The sequence below is a fragment of the Anser cygnoides genome, chromosome 1 (genome assembly GCF_040182565.1).
Source record: "Anser cygnoides isolate HZ-2024a breed goose chromosome 1, Taihu_goose_T2T_genome, whole genome shotgun sequence".
NCBI lineage: Eukaryota > Metazoa > Chordata > Aves > Anseriformes > Anatidae > Anser > Anser cygnoides.
Window position 1 is genome coordinate 118754276 of NC_089873.1, and position 21515 is coordinate 118775790.

Consider the following 21515-nt stretch of genomic DNA (forward strand, 5'->3'; position numbering starts at 1 on the left):
CCTATTTTTCTTCCCATGACTCTTCCCTTCTCTTAATCTTCTTCATTCTTGTTTCCCTTACTCATTTTTTTTTCTGTCTTTGCTTCTTGTGCTTTCTCTTTTGCTCCCTCTCCCTTCACAGTTCTTTTTTTTTTTTCCTTCCCTCTTTCAATTTCCATGTGCTTTCACAGACCTCAAAAGGCCTGTACTTAACATAAGCTGGGGTTTCCAGAGATGACAAGTCTGTGGGCAGAAGCCAATAAGATTTGAAGTTGAAACACAATCACATAAAACAGAACTACAAGCTCTTGCAAAACTGGCTTGTATAGACTCATACCTGTGAATGACATGTGAGCAGACTGTCTACACTGCTTGTGTTTTCCATTTAAGGTGATCACTTGTCATCTTTCCACCATTCATCCACCTGTCTTATTTCATAGTGATCAGTACTTTTCTTTTTAAGGAGATAGCTGTTACGATATGGAAAGCAGATCCCTAAGTTAGTACCGTGAAATGTTCTTTCTGCACGTGGGCTTGTGAAAGAAGCCCTCTGTTAGGAGTCTGGACGTTAGGACTCTCCAGGCTTTATTGCTGGGTGATTGTAAGTCAGATCCTCTATCGTTATCAGCTTTCCCATATGCAAGACGGAGATATTGACTCCCTTGTAAAATTCTTGGAGATCTGCAGATGACAAATGTCTTTACTGTAAAAACATTTTCTTTATTTACACTGAGAAAGAACCAAAAAGTTCTTGACAGGTATTCAGTCCTTGCATGCAGGGCAGATGAAAACTGACCACTGTGGTGGGTGAAGTGAAGAGTTTCCCATAATATTTCAGAGTTGATCTGAGCAATGTGCAGAAGCTGATGGATATTACCTAAGGTTTTTCTTTGTTCGCTTGCTTTTGGTTTTGGTTTTTAATTTCTTCTTCCTCTGCCTTTCAAGAAGCTCCATCATATCTCATTTAGGTAGTTTCTGTTCACTAAGTGGGAAAACTTGGCTGTTTGAATGACACTACCTTAGATAAGTACTGTCCATGATGATATGACAGAAAGTGTATCTCATTGTTGGAAAGAGATGAGGTCCTGGCTGCGCTAAACACCAATACCAGTTTGCATTATGCTATCTTTCCAAAATGTCCCTGTAGCACTAACTTGGAAATTTTATTTGATCATTGGTAAAGACTTTAGGATTTGTCTTTTAATGAAGATGATAAAAAATTCACATTGCTGTCTTTCAGAAATGTCATTTTTGCAGTTTGAAAAGAATGCTCCTGCTCAGCACAGGTTTTATCCCCATGAATCCTGTTCTGACAGACACAATGAAACACAGATTAATGCTGTCATGCTAAAATGTTCTCTTATGCATCTCTGCTTACTTTGTATTAAAAAAATATATAAAATATTCCAAGATGCAGAGTGGGATCATATTTTGTTCTTACCACTACATAGCACTCATGTTGCTTTCAATGTTATTTACCAAAGGAAAAAAATATATATCTCTTTTTATCTTTTTTTTTTCCCTTTTCTTTATCTGCTGTTGTTACAAAATATCCCAACTGAAAAAAGAAGCCTAAAAAACAAAAATGCTCAACAGTCATCTAGGTGCTTTGCAGATCCAGAGGGAAAAATGTTAGGCTGTCATAAGCCAAGAAGAAGAAAAAACAGACATTCCCGGGATGTCTGCAGCAGGCAACTGGGAGCAGCACGGGCAGAAAAAGTCATATAAAGAAGCTTCCATTCCTGGTGCAAAGCAGTTGCCTATATGGAGCATGAACTGGTCCTTCTTTGGAGAGGAAAGCAAACCAAGGGTTATGGTATCTCTGATAGAGGAGGGTGATACTTTTTGATCAGTCAATAGAGTAGGTCACAGAAGAAGCTCAGTATTTCATCCATATACTCAATCATTGCTGGAGAAGTCTTTGAATGTGTACATGCCCTTGAATGCTCCTGTTTGGAGAAAGGTACGTTGTTTTCTAATATGATATGTGTGGTCATGTATAGATGAGGAAGGTGAGAGAAAGCAGTAGGCCACCCAGTGGGGAAAATCTCTTTCTCTTTACGTTGTTACATGGAGAATGGAACTTTTTAAATTCCATGGTACACTTAAATAGTTTTTTTCCTGGATACCGCCCCAAATGATCAAGAAGACTGTCAAGAAGACAGTCATGGATGCATTCAGTTTTATGTAGCACATCATCATTAGATACAGCTTAGATCACTGTAACAAGCATTAGATTTTAGAAGACTTGCAGCTATAGGACTTACAGGAGTTCCAAATTTTCCCCCTGATTTCTAGATTGGAACAAATCATTGAAACTTTCAGCAAGGTGAAAAATCTGAAGATATCAGAATACCAAAGAGCACTCAGGCACTTTTCATTCTCATTTTTATTTTGACTGTCATGTTAAGATATTTATATTAAGCTGATTTCTAAAATGAAAAACAGTTGTTTAGAAAGTTTAGGAAAATAATTACACTTCCCCAAAATGTTTGAGTTCTGTCAAATGAACATCTGCCAAAAGGTTTCTGGCCAGCTATTGTGTTGCCAAGAAGCCACGGAAGCGTCATCCAAGCTCTAGTAATTTGCCAGAAGCTGCTTCACAAACCCTGGGAAGCTAGAGCAGGTGGACACCTTTGCCTTCACTCCCCTCCTACACCAACAATGCTTCCATTGAAGCTGAAAATTATGGCCTCAGTCTTTCTGAGCTCAGGGCTTTGCTTAGGAGGTAAGGTTGCCTATCAGAGGGGTATGGTGAAAATGGATTAACAGTTGGGACTTTTGGGCTCAATGGAGAAGGGGGCTCAGACAGTACCTAGACAGCTGGGAGAATTAAATCCTATGTTTGCTGACAGCTGAAATGAGCCCTCTTACAGGAATTACCTCCACAAGATACCTTGCTTTTTCAAGTCCAGAATATCCACACTTGTAAATAATGTGGCACAGCTGGCTCAGTGCAAATACAGATGCCACTATTTTTTAAATGCTGTAGGCATTTAAAGACTGTCACAGCACTAAATATATCAGCAACCTTCACCTGACAAATATTTATAGCCACTGAGTTGGAAGGATTCTTGTTCACTTGAAGGGAAGAGTCAGGGCTCAGTCCAGGCTCTGTGGAGACTGGCAGGCAGGCTTCCCTGGACTACTTCTCTGGCTCAGGCCCCAGGAGGCCATACACACATGTGTTTCAGCGTGGATGTGTCTCATAGGCCTCCAAACTGTGGGTCTCGGCAGCCTGCAGGGCTGACACCAGCTGGGTCTCATGCTGCACCGAGGGCAAGGCAGCGCTCTGTTTCCACTTTAATTGTGTCAGTGTTGAGCCAGAGCTTGCGTCTGCTTCCTCTCTTACCCCACAAAGGAAAATGTGTGCCAAAACGCTTCCTGTTTTTCACTGCCAGCTAAGTTGTATGCTCGGGGTGAAGCTCGTTAAGGCAGCGTGTGGCATTAAAAAACGGCAGCATCCAATAGTGGAAACAATCATGTTTCAGCATCCTACTCCTGAGTGGACTCAAGTGGAAATCAGGCTGCAGAGCACAATCAGTCCAGAAACAAAAACTGAAAGAGGAAAGGTAGTCACATTTAGTGATCTAAACAAACCAGGAAAGCAGGCATGTATTTGACACAGGCAAGGTAATAGTTCTTTGCTTTAAAGTAGTAAAAGGAGCCTGATAGGAACACCTAATGGTACAAAATTGCTTATCGTTAGTGGGGTTTGTCTTCTTTTTCCATAGTATGAAGGGGTTATCCATTCTTTCAGTTCTTTTCTGGCTGATAGTGCCAAAGCATATTATAAAAACATTATCCTCTTAATTAACCTTCTGAGAAAGAAACTGGTTCTTGACAAAAGCGCAAATCTGTGTCTGTACTATACTTTCCTGTACTTCATTTTCCTCAGCTGTGATGCTTCTTTTTCCCTCCTTCTGTCTCAACTACCTTTTCCTATGCCCATTGAGTTCAAATTGTTTGAATAATTGCTGGTCATTTTGTCCTATAAAGATTTATTTTTCTCCCAGAGCAGGTTACAGGGCTGTTATGTCTAACTCCAATCTCACATGTGAAATATGAGACAAAGGAAAGCTGTCTAGTGTTTCAATCTCTCGCTCTTCTTGGTGGCTAGAACAAAATTTCATAATAATGTTTATGTTTAAAATTTCTGCAGTAATAAGCAGATCGGTATCAGCATGTATGTAGTAAGTTTAAAGAGCTGTTAATAGACATTTGGATGGCTTAGGAATTTAAAACTTTCATTACTATGTCATCAGTTCAAAGTCAACTCAGTTTACCAGGGATCCTTGATAGCATCGGTCTATCCTTCTCAGATGAAGCAGGTATGCTTGTCCAAACTTGGAATTTCAGTCCCACCAAAATAAATAAATAAATAAATAAATCAGAAATTGCAGAATTTTTATTCCCAACCTTCCTACAAAACATTATTTTTGAAAAATGGTCTACAATCCATTTTTAAATTTCAGTTCTTATTTTTTAAATTTTATTTGTTTTGCAAAAAAATCTTAAACGGCCAATATTAAAATATAAGAAAAAGTAACATAACAATAAAAATAACAAGAATAACAAGTTTTTCTGATGAAATATATTCTGAAAATATTTGTCACAGTGATGGCCGAGAAAGAACTTATCCTATCAAAATGTGTCTTTTTTTTTTTTTTTTGGTCACAAACTCAATTCATGTTGAAAAATTCTATTTTTAAATTTTGTTCCCATAGGAAAATATCTCTGTAGAAGCTCCGCAGTAAAACAGGTCAAAAATTCAATACAGCATTCAATATAATATGTGTTGGTAATTTCCATTAAACCAGCTGCTCCCTCAGAAACTGCTTCTAGAAGCGGGGTTCAAACAGTCTCAGTGGAGCATCTGACTTGCTGGTTGTGGCAGTGGTATCATGTCACTGCTAAGATGATGTGGCAAGGACAGGACTAGGGCAGTCTGGTAGGAGAATTTATTTTTTTTCCTTCCTTCCTGAGTCTGATTTTTAGCTAAACACAACTTTTGGTATAGACGTCCTATTAACAGAGCCCCTTCTATAACCACTACTATGTTTTAAAGCCAACATCCAAAAATGCCTGTCTATGGGAAAGTTTGAAAAATAATAAATGTGGAGACAATTTCGGTTAATGTGTTTTGAATGTCCTTCTGGTTTTATTTGTGTGCAAATTCCTTAGGATGAGGAGAAGAACTGGTGACCCTGAGTATTCCATTTAGGATGTCTTTATTTGCTGGCGATCTTGTGGTCATTTTCCACAGCCACCATTTGGGATCTTACAAAAAGGTCAGTAGCAAACAAGCAAGTGAAAATAACAAAGAAAAAGAATACCGCAGACTTTGTTTCTTTAAAGACACCCCCCTGTCACCACCACCACCCAGTAAATACAGCATGGTAACTGTTTGTTACAGACTGCTCTTTCCTCTAAATTCTCTTTGTAAACAGTGGGTCTTTAAAAAATGTAGTTGAAGGTTTTAGGTATTTTTCTGATGAGTCTCACCAAGCAAGGCCAGAGGGATGAAATATAACTTTTCTCTTCCCACTTCTGCCATCATCGGCAGAAGCCAAAAAGTATCTACAAACGATTGGTTTCTGCCTTGCAAAGCAAAGTCCAGAGATGCTGATTCTTTCCTTATCCTTTTAAAGTCCATTTGCATTCATCTGTGTTGCTCTCCCAAGGGAGGATTTTTGGGTTTGGTAGAATTGGGTTCTGGTGCTGAGAATGGATGAGATAAGGGTGAGATAAGCCCAGTTGGTGAAATGCTCAGGAGAGTGGTTGTATTTACTCCTGAACTGGCTGTGTGGCCAGGCCCAAAGAGTTGTGGTGAATGGAGTTAAATCCAGCTGAAGGCTGGTCACAGGTGGTGTCCCCCAGGGCTCACTATTAGAGACGGTTCTCTTTAATATCTTTATCAATGATCTGAATGAAGGGATCAAGCGCACTCTCAGTAAGTTTGCAGACGACACCACGTTGGGCAGTAGTGTTGATCTGCTTGAGGTTAAGAGGGCTCTACAGAGGCATCTGCATAGACTGAGTCAATGGGCTGAGACCAACAGTACCAAGTTCAACAAGGCCAAGTGCTGGGTCCTGCACCTGGGGCACAACAACCCCATGCAACACTACAGGCTGGGAGAAGAGTGGCTGGAAAGCTGCCCAATGGAAAGGGACCTGGGGGTATTGGTCTGAATATGAGCCAGCAGTATGCCCAGGTAGCTAAGAAGGTCAACGGCATCCTGGCTTGAATCAGAAATAGTATGGCCAGCAGGACTAGGGAAGCGATTGTCCCCCTGCCTTCGGTGAGGCCGCACCTCAAGTACTGTGTTCAGTTTTCGGCCCCTCAGTACAAGAAGGACATCGAGGTGTTGGAGAGTGTCCAGAGAAGGGCAATGAAGCTGGTGAAGGGTCTAGGGAACAAGTCTTATGAGGAGCAGTTGAGAGAACTGTGGTTACTTAGCCTACAGAAAAGGAGGCTCAGGGGAGACTTGTAACTGTTTACAATTACCTCAAAGGAGGTTGTGGCAGAGTGGGGGTCAGTCTTTTCTCCCAAGAAACAAGTGATAAGACAAGAGGAAATGGCCTCAAGTTTCACCACTGGAGATTTAGGTTGGTTATTAGGAAAAACTTCTTTACTGAAAGGGTTGTGAGGCATTGGAACAGACTGCCCAGGGAAGTGGTTGAGTCACCATCCCTGGAGATATTCAAAAGATGTGTAGATGCAGTGGTTAGGGACATGGTCTAGTGCTAGTACATGGTCTTTGGCAGTGTTAGGTTAATGGTTGGACTTGGTGATCTTAGAGGTATTTTTTAACCTAAATTATTCTATGATTCTATATTGAACAAGGAGAAAAATTTATCATCTCTACCTATATATCTGTTGGAATACAGATGCTAATCTAATGTAAATAAGAATAAAGGAAGCCATTTTCATAAACCACAAAAGTTGAATATGGAAAATCTCCACTTTCATTCCTCAAAAATCTCTCCCTTTATCACTTTTTATTGAAGTTTTCCTAAGCTATGGCTCTTTCCTCCAGAGCCATGGTTTTCAGCTCATTGTTCTCAAATGCCTCATGGTCCAAAAAGTATTTCTGGGGTTCACGAAAAGGTGAATAAGTAACGGAAGTTCATATATTCTCTAGAATGACCTGTATACATGGACATTTGTGGAAAATATACAATATTTGAAGACTCATAAGTAAAAATTTGCACTTGCAATCACCAGGAAGTAGAGAAATCCTGCACATGGGTATCTGAGAATGGTATGTTTAGAGTAAAAGATTTTCCCATGAGCAACTTCACTCAAAAAATTGAGTAGATATAAGATTGTTTCATGGTATTGTTTAAAACATGCGATGAAGCTGATAAACTGGTAATCACTTCAAACAGAATTTCAAGGAAAGCCAGTGAAGTTGGGTTTTCACACAAAGGACATGTAAGTCCTGATTCTCTGGCATGAGAAATTTTTACTTACATGCTTTTTAAGTAGGGATGGACAGAAAGGTTTTTCACTGAGAAAATCTCATGGTTAAAGAAAATACCCAGTGAACCAAACCACCTGTTAATATTCTTTCGAAAGAATATTGTAGTGATGGAAGCACTCCATTCCAGCCATCAGACTGCAACTTCCTATTTTTCCTTTTATATTTCCCTGAGCTACAGTAATGACATATTTTTTCCTGGTAGGTATCTGACATCAGAATTAGCCACATACCATGAATACCTAGGAAATCTGATAAGTTTTGGTCATCTTTGGACATTCTTCTGCATCCCAAAGTTGGAGATAGGCCTTGTCTCTTCCCGGGTAACAGTCTTTATAGGAATAAGCACCAGCTATTGCACCATGTGTGCTTCTGCATGTAAAGTGCCCCATATTTGGATAGCTTTGTCCAAATAGCATCAATGAAATAGACTTTGAGGCAATCATTATCTTTTTTTTTTTTTTTATGAGAAACTCTACGCACCTTTTTGTATAAGACTGCAGTTTCACTGTGTCCAACAAAATATTCATGGTTTATATCATGTGAGGGCCTGAATGAAAACATTCTTGTACTGATGGTTATGTAGTTTACACCCACACATGCACACACACATGGATATGCGATCATATTCACTTTGAAGGTGAATCATGGTGTATATAAGGAGAAATGACTCCCATTCTCAGTGGTTTTAACCAAGAGAGACAAGGAGAGGAAATCATTGTCTCTGACTGTATCATATCAGAGGTAAATGTGGAGGTGTAGTAATAAATTCTTTGCATTAAGCTACTGTATCTCCAACAATACAGTGCTCTGACTGAATGGTATAATTTAGGGAATGCCTATTTTTCTTCTTTGGAAAAGTCAGCAATCAGTTGTTGTTACTGAACTCTGAATTTACTCACAGCAGGAGATAGCTCTCAGATGAGAGATTATGATAAGGTGGGAGATAATTCCCCATCACTAATTTCTAATTTATACTAAACAAAGAGAGGTAGAGCAAGGGGGCATATTTGCTTCCCCAGTGCGGAATGCTGCTTTTCCGGGTCAGTATAGCAACATATTAAGGTATAGTGTTCATGGAAAATCCCAGCTATAACTTAAAATTAACTTTTTGGGCCAAAGCTTTCAAATGTTCAGATTGGCACCTAAATAAACAGCCTGATGGCCAGCAATGCTAAGAGACAAAAAATGCTTAACTCTAGAGAGCTACTTGTGTTAACCACATTTGGAAACCAAATTACTTATGTTTCCCTGTCCTACAAAAACATGCACATACACTTGTACAAGCAACCTTGTTGATGTCAGTGGGGCAGCCTCCATGCATAAAGTGAAATATATACATTTTTGCAGGATTTAGACATTTATTTTCTTATTTTAATTTCTTGATCTTAACTTGAAACCAGTCAGGCATGAGAACATTGTCTTTCCTTCTTGTAAGAGAAGAGGCTAAGAAAGTAATATTGAAGTTACTGTTTATACTAGAGAAATGTCTGAGTAATCTCAGGACAAGGTAAAATAGTTAAAGTATGCATTACCTTAGAAGCAACCAAATACTGTAGCTGAATTAGGAATCACAATTGGCAAGTTCAGCATCTTAGAGCTTACAAATTTCTGCAACTTCATCGGAACACAAGCTGAAACTTGGGATCTTGGCACCCTTGGAAAATCTTTCTTTGACAAGAAGGTGATATTTTCTAGACTGTAACATCATTTTGCTTGCTTGATATTTGCAGATGCCCACAGCTGAGGCAGTCTGTCAGTTAGACACAGGATATCAATGGAAAGTTTGTATTTCCAAAGGAACCAATGGGTGGCTGCTATGAAGACAGAGGGCATGAGGAAAGCACACACTCTGTGTTAAAACTGTTTGTCCCCAGAACGTGAGAGCTTGTCTCTGGTGGCCAGAGGAACGGTTTGTTTAAAGGCAATCCAGAGAAAGATAGAATGAAATTTTGGGTTCAGCCTCAAGGATCTCTTCAAGTGACAATTACAGAAAAGAGCTTTGCAGTGGTTCTTTCAGTACCTGTGCAACAGAAAGTATATATCACAACATGTTTTATGAAATGGTCCCTGGGTAAGATTTGGAAGTTTTAACTTTCCAGTATGAAAGTAAAAGTTCCCCTCATGTTTGAGGGATTTCATGAAAAAAATGGATCTCCCACCGACAATTTCAAAGACTAATTTAAACAATATCACACTTTTATTTGTTTATAGTAAAGCTCTTGTCTAAACTTGACAATTCAGGGTTGTTTTGCCCTGGAGTAGTTTTCTTGGCACTATTCATAATCTTTTAAATTCCAAGCTAGATTTTGGAGGAGAGTCAACGTATTACTTCATACGAAAGCTATTGTTCCATATGAATAATTAGCACTCTATCCTGCAGGACAGTGAACGTGAGGCTAAGGGCTGAGTTGCTGGTAGGAATGCTGACTGTGGTTTTCATAATTTGCAGTCCAAAGTGGAATAAACTATGGGCTCGGGCTGGCTGAAGCATCATGTGTGGGTATATCAGCTGCTTGCTGTACAGCTGCTTGCAGGAAGAACAGCTTACAGAAGTGAAAATGGCAGTGTCTAATTCCTTGCCATGTGGAGGATTGCAGCCTGTAGTGTAACTAGACTGCAGGCACTTGCCCCAAGTTGTTCTGTCCATAGTAGTGTCACTTCAGTTTTTAACCATTCCCCAAAATGTTAGAACCTAGAATGGCAAAAGGCTTCTGAAGAAGAGCAGGACAAGGCAGGTTTTGTTTATATGCCATGTACTCCAGGTTATTAATCCACAGATCTCTGAGTCCCACACTTATGGGGGGTTTTTGTTATCCTGACTAAAACTTCATTATAACAATTTTCTGATTTAATCTGTCATAATGATGTAGGAATATCAGTTGGTGGCTGTAGTGCAGCCTAGATATTTGCCTTGCCATTTACCCCAGTACCCATGTAATTCATATGTGAGACACTGATATTGTTGGACTCTTCTAGACCATGGGAGACTATTGTGTAAAACATCCAGTACACAAACCTAAAATATTGAAAAGGCCATTGTGTTGCTGGTTATAAAGGTACAAGCAGTCATGGCAACTTAAAGAAAAATTAAGTCATATATCATGCACTGCATCTCTGACACTAAGAAAATGTGGTTATTTCTAATGGCATGTTATGAAAACAGTTTTAATTTCAGGACTTACCAGAGTGCTTCTAAGAGTCTGAAATATCTCAGGAATGACATTTCCACAAGAACTGTGGTAGTCATTAATGAAAACCTGAGATTCACACCAGAGGTATTTGCACATGACCTCAGATGTCAGCAAGTTTACTTGTGAGAGGACAGGTAAAATGAACACTTTACTAGTGACCTTAGCTATTTTTTGCACAACATCAGAAATTTTTGCAACTCTTGTCTAATTAATCTTTCTCTCTCTCTCTTTTTTATTTTTTTTTCTCTGACTTGATTATATTATTAAAAGTTTGGAGCCCTAACAACTTCTAACTATACAGGAGAACAATAGGAAGAGGAATTTGCACCTCCCGAACACTAAACTTTTGTACGAACATTGTGGCCATATCAAGTTTCTTCATGAACAGGCATGTTTTGAGAGAGAGAGAGTAAAAGAGAGACATTTCATTGAAGAATTTCCGAATTAAATACTTCTTCCTTTATGCCACTGGAATTGAATGCTAGGCATATAGTTTTAATGCCAGAAAGAACTATTTTTGATCATCCTGTCTGACAAAAGCTATAGGTTTTTATCAGCTGGCTTCTTCATTGAGCCTCTGATTTCTGTTAGTAGGGTGTGCAGGTTCAATTTCAAGGCTTCACCTGAGAAAGAATCCAGTGCAGCCTTAAGCAAGTAATTTGGTTAGATATCCTCACTGCTAGGAATGCATGCCTTCTCTCCTGCATGTAGTTAGTGTAGTTACCAGATGTTGGATCTCTCTTTACCCTTTTCCATTAGTTTAAAGAGCCTTCTGCTATCAGAGGCATTTACAGGCCATGCTCAGATCACTTTTTACCTTTCTGGGGATAAACCAAACAGACTGAAGTCCAGGAGACATAAAATGCCCCCTTACGAAAAGCTTTAACTTTAGATTGTTCCCTCTGAAAGGTGACTGTAAAAACAGTATTGTGGAGTTTCGTGTTCATGACTTTAATAGTTTCTGTACAAAGAGCTTTGGTTTTCCAGTTAAAATAAAGCGTGACTGGCTGCCAGCCCTTTCAGTTTTATCACAGCCTCCAAGGGAAGTTGAGATTTTTGCATCCTGTCCGTCATCACAAGCCGTAAAAGCAGATTAAATTAGAGCAGGGGCCAACTGCTGGTGTCAACGTCCATGGCCTACCTCCCTCTCCCATAGAGGAAAGGGATCACATGCCTGGTGAGATCACACCATCTCGTGTCCTGTGATGTGACTCACAGGTTGCTCAGCTCCCCTCTGTCCCTCCTTACCCCCTGCCAGCAGGAGCTGTACCCACTCCAGCATCTCCTCTGGGTCATACTATGCCCTCAGCTACTCCGTGTGATGGCAGCGCCTTCAATGTCCTTCACTGGGTCAGCAGCAAACATGACCCTGTGAAGCCCAGCTGATGCACCTCTTAATGAGTCACAAGACTGAGCAGAAGTCTGAGCTCACTACTTTGGCCACGCTAGCTCTCCTCTGCAGACACCAAGCCAAGCAGTAAGCTACTCTCCAAAAAAATCAAATGCCCCTGCATTTTTATTCAATAAGAATATAACTTTCACAGGCATTTTTTCATAGTAAAGCTGCCCTTTTTGGCAAAAGAGCCTTTTCTCTTTTTGTTTGTTTCTTTTTTTTTTTTTCATGTTGCAGTTGGTGGGAGTAAGTAGAAGGAAAATTCCAACTTTAAAGATATGAGTTACTAAAATAATGGAATAGATTGGTTACTCTAGGGAGTAAAACTAAATAAAAAGGAGAGACATAAAAAGGGGAGAAGAAATGAAGGAAGGCAGAAGATATCTGAGGATAGAATACAGTGTTTCTTTTTTTCTTTTTTTTTTTCTTCTCTATTATTCCTTCTTCCCTCCTCTCCTTCCAATTTAAATCTTTCTTTTTGTGGTAGGCACCAATCCAGCAACTATACGAAGCAAGTAATTACTGCTATGTATGGAAATAGTGTTATTAACTTAAGTGACCACAGTGAAGATCAGATTTCTGTTCCTTTTTTCTCTAATGTACATGTAGAATCATATTCCCCATGATGGAATATTTCTTCTGCAATTTGTTAATTGCCTTTTTTATTATCAAGAGAATTTGTACTCTGAGAGCTACAAAAGGGCATAAGGTTCCAACAGCATTTAGAAACACAGAAAGATCTTCAACAGGAAATAAAGAGATGAATAAAATGGTCCCCAAGTGCTTTCTGAGCTTGGAACACAAGCTATGAATGTGTCTTTTACCAAGTTAACTTCTCCCTAAACACATCCACACTGTCAGATAGGTAAACCTCAGACTGCACCCAGAGCTGAGGAAGCGCAGGCTCTCATGTGTGAGAAACGTGTGCGCCAGACTCAGAAATGAAGCAACACGTATTTCCAGTGGCCTTTTAGCAGCTGGGGAGTGAGATGTTACGTCTGGGAGAAACTCTATGTAATTCCTGCATTTGCCTCAATTGCAGGGTAACAGGTGTGACACCACTCCTGCTGATCTGAAGACAGTAACACTCTTAATGTCTTCCTAAAATACTGGAAAATCAGGCTGTGATGTTTTATGCTGGGTATCAGCACCATCTTCCTTCTGTCTTGTGTTCTCAACATGGAAAAGAGATTCCCAAATACATTTCATAAGCTGTCCTTTCCGTTACCATTAATGATATTTAATTCCTAAGATATATGTTTGCTTAAATATTTATTATAAATTAGACTTCATTACGGAGTTTTAGTCTATTTTAAAATGCAGATCATCTCTAGAAAAGAGATTTAATACAGATCTTATGCAATATTTATCAATTAAAACAAGTTTCAGAGATTCATAGTTGCATAATGATTTATAAATAAAAAATAACACTGGAGGATATGTTTCATTTAATCTATTTTTCTATTTTTTAAATTCAGTTATATCTAATATTTTGGTGGTTAAACTGAAGCCTTGCTACATAATTTACATCTGAAGGCATAAGTTAACATCTAATTTAATTTCATATTCTTTAGAATAAATATAAACTATATTCTGCAGATTCATAGGAACGTTGTATTTGTGGGATTTGTTATAATTTTAATTAACCTAACAGGGTATAAGAGATGCAGGTACAACAGTCATTAGCCCCACCATGGTTTAAGTCTTCTTGCACAGAGATCAAGAACGCCATGGATTCCTTAATAAGACCAAAGCAACAGGTCTTCAGTGTTGTGTCTTGTAGGACTTCTCCCTTCTCTAACCAGGGTAATACCAACACTGACATTAACAGGCAGTGTTTGCTGAAGGCCATGGATGTTTTTCGCAAATCTTCTTGTCCAGACTTGGCCCTGCCTTGAATGTGAGGTCTAACACAACCCTCGTGTCAAGCTGTTTTGGCGAAGAAGAAAATAGCATTATTTTTTTCTTCTGTTTATATCTGAAGTTCCTGTTTGTTATAGACATACTAAGATGAAAGAAAACCCTCATAGTATTTAGCAGACTTACCTTCCATTACATATTAATTGAAAAGCTTTATACTTACTAGTTTTACATTGTCTCAGTTAAGTAATTATTTTCAAGAAAGAAAACACTAGGAAGCTGATATTGATATATTGTATTCATAGGATATTTAAACCTTCGTTGAGCCTTCAGAGGATCAGGGATAAATGCCTTTACAGATTCAGAATTATGCCTTGGTGTTATTGTGTAGTTCAGTTTGCCCTGTTTTCCAGTATCCCTCTGTTGTTTCTTTTCTCAGTCTGTTGAAAAACCCTTCAGGCACAGACCACTTTTGCTTCTGATGTTGTGCCCACAGTTGGGTAGTCTTGCCCCAAGAAACCTCGATGATACAAATAATCACAGCAAAGGGCCATTGTGATCATCTGTCCAGTTTTCTTGTAGTAACAGGTCTTTTCTTCAAATTAATTCAAGTTTGAATTACAATGAGTCTTTTGGAAAAAAAGAAGTACCCCATTGTGATTTGTAGAAGTATTTCTAGTGATGAAGAATCCATCACAGTCCTCTGCAACTGATAAATGTTGATTATCAGCTCTTCTATCAACCATTACCACTTACTTTAAAACAACCACAACAAAAGCTACCTGTATGTTTACTCAGAATTGCAGGTGCAAAAGAGCAGTTCAGTTTTTTAATCTGAAAAGATGGAGGTATCTTTATGCTATGCCCCTCCATCCCAAAGGATATCATATTTCTCCTTATTTAACCCCAGGTGCATCAGAGGGTCCTTGGGAAGATTACTTCTCTAAACAGATAACAAACATGAGGACTGAACAAACACCTCACAGAGAAATATTCAATGCTGTGGATTTCACTTTTTCTTGCTGCAAAATGTTGATGAGCAGCTCACACATTATTTAATGTGACTCTTCAGAATTGCTCTATGGAACTGTAGATTTATGTGTGTGAGAGATACAGAACGATTATTATTCCTTCCCTACGAATTGCTCGGAAAGTTCTTTGTAAACATTTGGGTCTTGAGAAATATTAACTGTGATGGATCATATCAGTGTCTCGACATTATTTCTGGATTTGACAGGTACTTCTTTCAACATCGGGTAGAATCTATTTGGACTCTGGCTCCACTATGCACAGACAGCAAAAATACAGTTAGAAAAAACAAAAACAAAACAAAAAAAACCTGAAAAACCCAAATCTCCCCTTGGAGGGCCAGTCAAGCCTTAACTGAGACATTATTGTAAATCTTGTGTTTGCTGGTGAAGCCTGTGGACAAACCATAAAATGGATGTCAGGCCCACCCTGACCTGACGTAACTTGTCTCTTGTGTCTCCCACCACAGGTCCAAGCACCCTGCCAAGAAGCTGCCTTGGTAAGGATGAGTGGGTGATAGGTTCATGTTTTGCCTCTCCTGTAATCCTTCAGGTGCGTGCGTCCTTACCTACACGCACTCCTTGTGGCTTCACAGCCTTCAGCAGGTGGTGAAGCCTCAGGTGGGTGGTGTAGGACAGCAGCCTCCATACCTTATCTCGGTCCACCTGCAGCCTCCACCTAGCTGGGAAGAGGCTGCTCATTCGTAGCAAAAATGTGAACCAGGTGCCTGCCAGGCAGAGCAGCATTTAAGATTTAAGGGCATTAAGTAAAGATTGTTTTTTTTACTAACAATCCTCTGTGAAATTAAAACCTACTTTTCCTGATTGATTGTTTGTTTGTTTTTAAGTACCTGAGACTGAAATGCAGCTAACAGCCATTCTTGGTATAGCTTGTATTATGAAACAACAAATTATTTTAATTGCTCTAGCAATTCCCTTCCCGTTGCTGTAAACAAATTATTTCCATCAGCAGCAGTCTGACTCACGTGGTACTTGACAGAAGAGCTCCCCACTCTGATCAGGGCTGGCATGAAGGCTGTGTGGAGGCTGCAGCCGCTCCCCTGGCAGCACCCAGGCTGTCTGCAGACAGCCAGGTGATGTTGCTGAGGCAGGGACGGTCCTCCCGGTTCTTTGCTTCGCCCAGTCTTCACCTGTCTTTCTTTATAAAGACTCACCTTCTCTCCCCCACAACAACATGTATTTACAAGCCGTTTCAGTGCTTCATCCTTGGAAACAGTTTTAGGAAAGGGAAAAGTGAGAGAGCTGTGCTGGAGAAGCTCTGAGAGCCCTGCTCTGTCTGAATTATTTCTAGATTAAAGTACTTTTCTGAGGTTTGGAGATTTTTTTTCCTTGAGCAAGTTCATCCCCTCTACAGGGGAATGAGAGAAAGCAGATTGAGTCGAAATGAGTAGGAATGGGATATCGTTTCATGGGAAAATCCTGTGGATTTTCTCTTCAGATGTGCTGATCCATAGATTGATGCACTCGAGGCAAGACACAACTATTACAAAAATGCAGCCCTGACACTGCACAGCTTGATGAACCTCCTCTGCTGGTGTCGACTTTGAGCTCACAACTTCAAAATTATTGATTTAAATGCTTGACTATCGATTGCACAATTAAGGCATGAGTGGGAGAAGGAACATACAGCCAGCTATGGTATTCATCTTCACTTTTTATGACTCAGAGACATGTTATTTATGTGTGTTGCTGCTGGATGGGATTGAAGTGTGTCTTTAGACATGATTTCCCAAAGATTTTGACCCTTCACAAGTAAAATGCTTCAGATGAATATCCAGTCTTAAGCCAGTAGCACTATTATGTGGAGACTGCACTTAGGCTTTCATCTTCTGAGTGCTTATTCATAATGCTGTAATAAACTAAATACCTGCAACTTTGTCCAAGAGCCTAAGAAGTTTGCATCATTGATAAACAAGTTCTTTTGCTGAGCCTTTGAAAGCTCCCTTATGTACTTAATGTTCAGGTGAAAACATGAGAGATGAAGAGAGATTTTTCCAGACACTTCAGGGTGCAGAAATGATAGCATCAAGACTGTTTTTCTTACATTTGTAATCATTTTTGTGGGCTACACTCTGACTAGCATACAGCTTAAATTGTGTAAAAACATAAAGGGGTTACCTAAGAGATGCAATGCAGTAAGGTTTTTCATACCTGGGGAAGTATCTGTTTCTCCTTCACGTGTCTCTTGTGGTGTTAGTGGAACTGCAGAGCTGTAGATGAGGCCCTGGCCAGAATTTTGGCTTAGACCCAAGAAATCCTTTGTGCCAAATAATACATACAGATTTTATTTATGTAAACAAAGAAATGCCCTGGAATCAATTTGTGTAGTGGATCATATAGCAAAACTAAGCAAGGTACTTCCCCAAATTGTGTCGTGAGTATTTTTGATTCTGGTGACAACAAAACTAAAATCTCCCTGATGCAATGGAAAAGAATACAGAGAGCATTTGGGAAAGAATGGAGTACAGATTGAGTGATAATTATTTTCCATTAAAATATGAGAGTGAATATTAACATTTTTTGTGTCAAATTTTATTGAGAATGCCAAATAAGCTGAAACTGTCCAAGCTAAGAGCTCTTTGAAAATTACTTCAATTAGTTTGCAGCATTTACTGCTGCTAATCTTAGCAGCAGTTTCAGATGGGACCAAATACTAGTTTACTGTGGTGGCTGCACTTGTTCAGCCTGAGATAAAGCAGAAGAGATGTTGTTTGTAATAACTCCTTCCATTAAACTCATAGCCTGTATTCTGTACCACAGATGAGCGTCCAGCAGTCTACATAGTTCAGATTACTAACTGTTCAGACACCAGTCTGGGCTTCGTCCCATAATCAATAATCTTCCATCCTTCATTTTTATTGCTATCTAAGCATAACTACTAAATAGATCTGGTGAGAGATGTATTCCACTACCACCACTAAAACATCTTTGTTCAACATCCTGCCCATGATACAACAACAGTTTCTTTTTCTTATCATTTGAAAATCCTTTTGAAAAGATTTGCTGTATTGATGAAGTGAATTTGCCCTTAAAAGCCTGCAGACTGTGCTGGGAAACCTCATACAGCTAGTTTAGAGAACATCTTTTCACTTACTTATTTTCTGAATGCATATAAATCACAGCTGAAAACCTGAACTGTGGGTCTGAACACATACAGACTCTGGAGGCTGTGATCTGAATTCAAGTTTGGATCAGACTGTGAATTTTGCAAACGTTTCTTGTTTCCATATCATAAAACTCTGAAGCCAAGCATGTTCATCTTTTCAGCACTACGAATTACGTGGGACAAGCCCATGACTAATCAAAACCTAGAATTTACAATCTATTATAGAGACAACAGGAGAGTCTTTTGCTACTGGTATTGCTGGTATTAATTAGCGTTAATTATTCTATTATTATTACGTTTGGTTCAAATTACTAGTTTTTGCTTTCTGTTTTTCATTTGTGTACCTACCTGTGCCAGTTCAGGTTATACAATTGGTCATGGAGATTGCATAGGATTAATTGTTTTTATTTAGGTTGTGCCATACTTTTAAAACAGGAAAATTATGAGAAAAACACTTTTGACTTTGACTTTTCTGATACACAATCATTTGAACTAAAATTTGTAAAAGTTTTGGGTTTCTGTGAATACTTCAAAAACACTTTACATTTTTGGGTGTTGTAGTGAACAACACAATCCTGTCATGAACCTTATTCCAAATTAAAAGGAAATATTTTTTTCCAAATATATAGCAAATTTTCAAGGAGAATCAAGTGGCATTTTGATAGTGTTTCTAATTTCTAGTTAGTGGCCAATAACAGGAAACCTTAACCACTTAGAGTTGCTTTTTTTGTATGTTCAGGATGTTTATTATGAGTTAACAGGTTAAGAGTTATGCACAAATATTTTCTTGGCTTTAATGTGAGTAGTCTTTCACCCTCTAAATTCTGTTCTGATTTCTGAGGACCATTTGCTCCTCTGAGGTGAACCCCTGTAAAAGCACAGACTCTATGTGAAAAAGGTTGAGGGAAAAACTTGACCTCAAATTTTGTTTTTGTTCAAAACCAAAACCCAGATGAGAACAGTAGATTTTCTAGCTTTCTGTCAAAAATGAGCAGTATTGAGAAATCTAAGATACTCAGGTGCATTTGCAAAGTTCACAGTGCAGTCAGGGAAGATAATATAGTTTTCAGGTCTGTAGGCTTAAACCCAGGCAATCTAAAGGAATGTTGATTAAACTGATCATCTTCTAAGGAAATATGGTCAGTAACATTTCCAAAATGAAAATTCATCTGGCTTATCAGATTTCCCAGTAGATATTCATCTACAGACCAAGAAGTAAAGTTCTTTTCTCGGCCTGTAAAATAGGCAAATAGGACATACAGGGAAGGGCTGAAAGGCCTGTGCTTTGGTTGTACTGGAGATCATTACCTTGGGGCTGTTAACAACAGGCTTGGGTTACAGCAATTCCTATGCTATTTAAAACCGTAACCACAGCTGGTTGCATTGCAGACATCCAAAGCATCAAGAACATTATATCACTAAACCTCATGCCATAACTACTTCTTGGTAGAAATTGCCATTTATAATCTTGGTCCTTGTATGTAATAGATGAGTTAAAATAATTCATACATGCTAGGAAAATGGGGGTCCAATATAACGTATTATTTTACAATTATCTCTGCTTGGCATTATGCAGAGTGGGCAACACAGATTGCTATTTCTTACTTATTTTCTGTATATGGCCTGAATATGATCCACAATAAAATCCCGACTTTGGAACTATACTCTCTCTTGTTGTTTTCTGTTTGTTTGTTTGCTTGTTTGTTTTAATAACATAAGCAATCAAATTAAAATCTCAAGTATATGCCTTATATTTTGACTGGGTGTATTAAGCATTCAGTTTTCAGATAGTCATGCATACCAGAGCACTTATGCATCATCTCAGATATGATGGGGAAAACATCAACTCTTGGGTAACCAAAACCTGTCCCAGTCTGGTATCCTTTCCTTCCAGGTTCACCGTATCATGTTTCTACACAAAGAACAACATCCTTCCTGGTATGCTTCCCCTAAGGGAGGACAGCAAGGAAAATCTGGGAAATGTATGTGAAACACCAGTGTGTCTTTTATTCATTGATCCTAAGGACAGTGCTAAGACATCCTCAAGAATTCAATAATTTTGGGATCTGAGTTCCAGCTTGGCAATGGTTTTGCTATCCTCAAAACATGAAAAGTCGAAGAGTGTTTTTTGTTTGTTTGTTTCCTTGTTTGTTTTGTCCATTTTTTTTTTCTTATTATTTTCTGGCAGTGGAAATGCTGGTTAAATGTTTTTCATTTGGCTGGGAAGAACAAGTGTTACTCTTTTTCTCAACAGTCTTATATTCCCCTACCCTATGTCAGCTTGAAGTCAGTAAAAGATGTAGGTATTACAAAAAGAACCCTTTTTCCTTTCCTGTGTTTGGATCATCTGTGGATTATATCTCTGCAGCTGCGCTGTGCTCCCAAAAGTCCATAAAGCTGCCCTTAATGCTTCCACATGTATAGAGTTTAGTTGCAGGGCCACATTAAGAGTAAATACATAAAAATAAGGTTACAAGAGCATGTCCTATCACTCTTTTATGTAATTTTAGTAGAAAACCATATTCTTCTTCTGTTACTGTAGCTGTACTAATATAATTTAGGATTTATTTTACTTTGGAATAAAATCTATCTTACAAACTTCATTTCTTATGAATAATGTTATAAGACAAGTAATATTTTAGTCTGAAATGTCCTTCAGCATGTTGAAATAGTTGTAAAATTTTATTCAAGCTGTCTCTTCTCTACTTCAGTCCATTCAAAAAACAGTCTCAGACTTTCAAATACTGACAGAAGTGCTTGTTAACTTCATAGAAAACATCCAAACAGCTCATGGAATTTTTGCCTTGGGGAAGCATTTGTTTTTCTTGTTTGGTCAATTAAACACTGCTTTTCAGGGTGTATTGTAACATCAGGCATGATAATAACCAGAAACACCAACGGGTTGCAAGAAGTTTGGGTTGATCTCTGTGCTCTAGTTATGTGTTTGCAGAGCTCAAGCGCCGAAGGGAGGGGAAACACAAACTGAGAAGACTTCTGCATAATTTTCCTTGACATTATTCTTAGAGAAGAGCTCCAATCAGATAAAAAGCAGCTTTCTTATGTCGATACTGGTGCTTGAAATGCTATAAAGAAGTTATCATGGTGCCATTGAAAGCATTAGGAAAGATTTTCAACTGAAAAAGAATAGATGTGAAGGGCACATGAAGTCTTGAACTGGAGGAACACTTACAACAAGAAAGTGCTGATTCAACACAAATTGGTAATTTTGGCAGAACAGGATTTCACCAATATGTCATGAAAGGTTTTATGATGCATATAATTATATAACATATAATATTATAACATATATAATTATTATAATTAAGATGTATTGTGTTCACTCTTTATGTTTTATTTCAGTGTTTATATTTTAGATTTATCGTGGTTTTTTTCTTTTTTTTTTTTTTTTTTACATTGGAATAGTAAGGTTAAAATGATGTCAAGCTGCAG

The 21515-nt window shown here is 38.6% G+C and overlaps 1 long non-coding RNA gene across 5 annotated transcripts in view; it reads left to right on the forward strand.

Moving 5' to 3' along the window:
- The window catches only part of LOC106036146 (uncharacterized), a 151688-nt gene that overhangs the window by 89525 nt on the left and 40648 nt on the right, over positions 1 to 21515 (forward strand). The gene's annotated exons all lie outside the window — the stretch shown is intronic.